This window comes from Triturus cristatus, chromosome 8 (assembly GCF_964204655.1).
Source record: "Triturus cristatus chromosome 8, aTriCri1.1, whole genome shotgun sequence".
Classification (NCBI taxonomy): Eukaryota; Metazoa; Chordata; class Amphibia; order Caudata; family Salamandridae; genus Triturus; species Triturus cristatus.
This window is the reverse complement of record NC_140591.1, coordinates 1,066,954,346-1,066,959,267: the sequence shown is the minus strand read 5'-3', so window position 1 is coordinate 1,066,959,267 and position 4,922 is coordinate 1,066,954,346. Positions and strand designations below refer to the sequence as shown.

The following is a 4,922-nucleotide window of genomic DNA, read 5'->3' as shown; positions in this document are numbered from 1 at the left end:
GTGAGATTCCTGGAACAGTTTGGTCTGGTGTTTACTGGGCCTCGACTGTAGTTTATTTACCCTTGTCCTGAGGAGGCCAAGAAGGATTACAAGGCCGAAATGCGCACGCGTCAACAGTCTTTGATTTGAGGCTCGGAGTACAATTTATACATTTCTCTGACGAGTGAATGCACATTTCTGAATTATGACCTGTAGAGGGGTAATCTCCTCGTGTGCATAGCTGATGACCTCTAAGTGGATCTCCTTTATTCAATTGGCGAACACTGTTTTTTCTATCTAAAGGGGTAGAAGGAATTTATTAATGTGATATTCTAATTGCCGCAACGGCGGGCCTTTCTCTGTTTCTGCCCACTCAGTAATGGCGGCTGGCTTGCGATGACCTTATGAGTGATTGAGCAGGTATTCTTACACTGCTCTATACTCATTGGCTATTTGTGCAATTAGGGACGGAGCGCCGTATATTTAAAAACAATGGCTGACTCGGTTTATTTTATCGAGTAATACGCCGAAGAACTACGGATACTTTGAGAACCGAACTCTGGTAAGGAGATGCTGACGGATGATGGATACTGGATACTTGTTGCTTGCGGGATATATATTTTTTGTTATTGATGTTACGAATGTCCCGTTCTTGATCTTGGGGTTTCGCGCTATGTGCCTAGTCCCTTGTCTTTATAATGTGATTCTGAATATATCATTGCCTGTTATCGCTCTGCCTGGAACTCGATTTCTAATATCGAGTCGTTTTAACTTTCCCATTTCTATTTATTTTAAAGACACGGGTTAACAGTCCATTGCCTGAACGGGCTAGGGCTCTATTGCTGAACATATCCCTTCTAATGGAGTAATCTCTATTGCGATTTTTGGTTTGGTGAAGGTCTATCCATAACATGCAAAATTTTATATTTAAACTTAGTGGGTTTCTTCTTGGCAGACTGATCATTTTACCTGGCACAATGTATGATGGGAAATGTGATTCTTCGGGCGGTTATGGTGTGATTACACATTGATAAGTACTTGCATATCCGGTCTTTGTAAATGCTGATGTTATTTGAAATATGGTATACGGCGCCATTTAGTGGGTACTATCCGATTGATATATGTGAGTTGTACTTTGATTTCTCAGACATGTTGAGAACTGGACTTTAAAGATTGGAGTCTGATATTAGATATTGTACTCTTTCCCAGGAATTATAGGTGCATGTGTAATACACTGTATCCTGGGAATCTTTTGAGACACTACGGAAAACGGAAACATTAACCTAAGGTATGCGCGCCTTTTTTGGTTATCTGTTGGGAATTCAATTGGCATAAAATTATTATGTTTATTATATATACAATATCATTATCCTGAATCATAAGAAGAAACTTTGAGAGAAGGCTCTCCAACTAAAAACCATAATATATTGGACCCAGTAGAGTGACCCTTCCTCTTTTATTCTGTGCCAATCTTCCTGTGACCATATATAGAGTTTGCAGAGACTAGCCGCCAAGTGACCATGTAATGGTTTTTTGGGGACTGGTCGATCTATTTGTTGGGTAGGCCTATTAGCTGGTGTTATGTCTTATGAAATTTTGGAAACATGTATATAATGGAAGTATGTGTATGTGAGGTATGCCTTTTCACAAAAAAGGAATTATTTGAAAGGGCGCATATCCGGTTGTACAAATTTGGTACACTGATAGTTTGTCTGGTTACTTTGTTGCTTTTAATTTCTTCTTTTCTATTTGTTTATTTGTACAAATGGTAGATACTTTTTAGGTGCAGCTGTGTGAATTACCTATAAAGTATTATGATATGCACTGATGTAATGTCTGATGGTCACCTTTTGATTATGTCTTATGTTGGTTGTTTTTGAAAATAATGTTTTTAAATATCTGTTTGTTTGCGCTGTTAGTCCTGTGTCTTATGATTTCAAGGTAATATATATGTTGTCTTGTCATGTTGCAGCCCTGATGAAGTTCCCCTTGAGGGAATGAAACGCGTTGGCTGGACCTTTTTATCAGATGAAACTCTTTAATAATTGAAATAAAGAACATATTTATTTATAATCATCTGCCTTTTGGACTTTCTGAATCATGCACCCCCGTCTATACTCATTCTTTGATGATCTGGAACACAGTGAGGCTGCTCAACGGCTGGCGTTTGGGGCTGATTGCCCAACGATTATTGTGTTTGGAACTGGTGTAAGGTGCGGCAAGAAAGGCCCGCCGTTGCTGCAATTAGAATATTTGTTTCTTTGGAACAGCAAGCACTCTTCATCTTCCGTAAATACAATGCCACGATTTGATGATAAAAGAGAAGAGATGGCAGAGGACTTATTTGGAAGAAATACTAGCCTACCACAAACAGGACCCACTGTACAGAACACCTCGGGATTACGTGCCGTGTTTGTTAAATTGGAACGTCGAAAGAAACAAGAATTGTCGAGATGGTGGGATGGTGTGACCCTCCAACAATATATTGATAACAACAAAGTGCCTAGAGGGTTACGCATCCTTATTTTCCCCACGTTTGAGGATCTGAGTGAAGAACTTGTGAGGGAGTGGGAGGTTAACTTAGAGGGTGCCTCTCTAACAATGATAGACATTCTATAAAAAAAGGAGCTAAACTCCTGTCCAAGATTGAATGTATATAAAAAGAAATTGAGGCTTGTGGCAAAAAGGAGTTAATTGATAAAAACTATGCCATCCTCCAGAAAGTAATTGAGGGGCATCAAAGCTACTTGAAGGAGAAAAAATTACGAAAGATTAATCGTGATGATAGGGATTACAGGGAAGGAAGGATCTATACATTTGCCAAGAACTATGATATTGTTTCTGGGGCAGATGACAAGAAAAGGCCCAGGGAGGTCAGTGAAGAAACAAGGTCAATAAGTAGCACCTCCTTATCATATGATGGCATCTAATATTAATTCGAATGAACACCCTTTAGGGGCTGGAGCTACAACTTTCCAGAAAGAAATGGCCAGATTAAGAATAAGTGGGATTCAAGCAAAAAAGACACAACAACAAAAAAGGCAAGGGGGGGGGGGGCGGACTGGGACAAGGGAGGTTTGGTAGAGGACCCAATAAGAAGGTCAGAGAGGGAAAAGGCCAAACAGAAACTATGAAAACTCTGGGTACAGTGGAAGAAATTGATGGGGAGGAGGATGATTCAAATTTGAAAGTTGTTAATCTATCTTGCAAATCACTGGATACTGATGAAACAAATTTGTTATGCAGGGGATTGGGGTTCTGTCCAACACAGGGGGGTGATTTCTCCAATGTACAAGTGGATCTTTTTAGATTCAGTAAGTTGTTGAAATTAAAGGATTTTTTCACGGATAAAGCGCCTCTGAATAAGTTCTCTGGAGGGGTGAAACAGACCGATTTGACAATAGCTGAAGTTAAGAATATTCAATGTTTACTCTCACTGAGTGATGGGGAGGAAGTAGGGATGTACACTATTTTGGATGATCTGAATATCAGTGAGAATGTGACTAAAGATAGTGGACTACGCCCCAAATCCAAATTCACCCCAATGACGTATCATGGTAACATTGACATCTTTACTGAACATGTGAGTGAGGGTTTATATCAACTAGAGAAACAGAGCAGGGGTAAAAACAATCTGCAATACAACCTCACAGACAAGCACTTAAGAGGCTCAAAAATGACAATAATATCGTTATAAGGGAAGCTGACGAGGGCAGAAACGTCGTTGTTATGAATACCAGAGATTACAAGGGTGAAATTGAATGACAATTGGGGGATAATGACTACTTTGACAAACTTGACCATAACCCTACACAAGACCTCATTATTGAAATTAATTTGAAATTAAGGGAATGGAGGGATATGGGCTTGATCAGTGAGCAGGAATTTAGGTATCTTAAAGTAGATAATCCCAAATTTCCTTGTATTTATATTCTCCCCAAAGTTCATAAAAAAGGAGATTTTCCCCCAGGAAGACCCATTATCTCTGGCATCGTGTCAGCGACTGAAAAGATTTCTGAATTTATTGATCTTAAAATTAGTAAACATGTTCTGGACCTTCCCTCTTATATCCAGGATAGTAAAGATATTCTGAATCAATTCCAGAATTTTGATTGGTCTGATGAACTTCTCTTTGTAACCTTTGATGTCACTAGCCTATATACATGTATTCAGCACGAGCATGGCCGAAAGGCTGCTGAATTTTATCTTGACAGAGACAAGGCTGATCTCATGGATCAGAATCAGATGATTGTTGAGATGATGAAGTTAGTCCTTAAGAGGAATTATTTCCTATATGATTGCACATGGTACCATCAGAAGAGAGGTACGGCGATGGGGTCCAGGTTTTCCCCCTCTTATGCCTGTCTCTTTATGGGATGGTATGAGAGGGGGCATGCATGGAGTAGATGTGCCTCCCCCTGGACTGAGTTCATCGTGTTCTGGGGGAGGTATATCGATGATATTATCTGCCTATGGTCTGGTACTGTGCTACAGCTCCGGGACTATTTCGAATACCTCAATTCCAACCCATATAATATCAAATTAACAATGGAATACAGTAAGGAAAGTATTCACTTTCTAGATCTTCTTTTCTATATACATGATGGGCAGATCCACAGTACCCAGTATCGTAAAAAGACTGCGTGCAATGCAGTCTTACATCCAGAAAGTGCACTTGCCAGCTCAACTATTAAAAACATCCCCTATGGGGAAATGGTACGTGTCAGACGTAATTGTAGTGAAGAAACCAACTTTGATAACAATCTCCAATTAGATAAGAAGAGGTTCCTGGCAAGAGGATATAACAAAGAAATTGTGAACGAAGTAGAAACAAGGGCACGTTCTCTCAATAGGGAGACCACATTGAATAAAGGAAGAAGAGCTAGGATTAATAGGAATGACAACAACATCAGGTTTGTGACCCAGTATACTTCACATAGTAG

The 4,922-nt window shown here is 39.7% G+C and overlaps 1 long non-coding RNA gene across 1 annotated transcript; it reads left to right on the top strand.

Moving 5' to 3' along the window:
- Positions 1-465: 465 nt before the first annotated feature.
- Positions 466-3,321, top strand: LOC146805385 (uncharacterized). The gene is made up of 3 exons (XR_014967454.1): positions 466-541; positions 1,189-1,267; positions 1,952-3,321. It is a non-coding gene; the product is annotated as an uncharacterized LOC146805385 (long non-coding RNA).
- Positions 3,322-4,922: the final 1,601 nt, after the last annotated feature.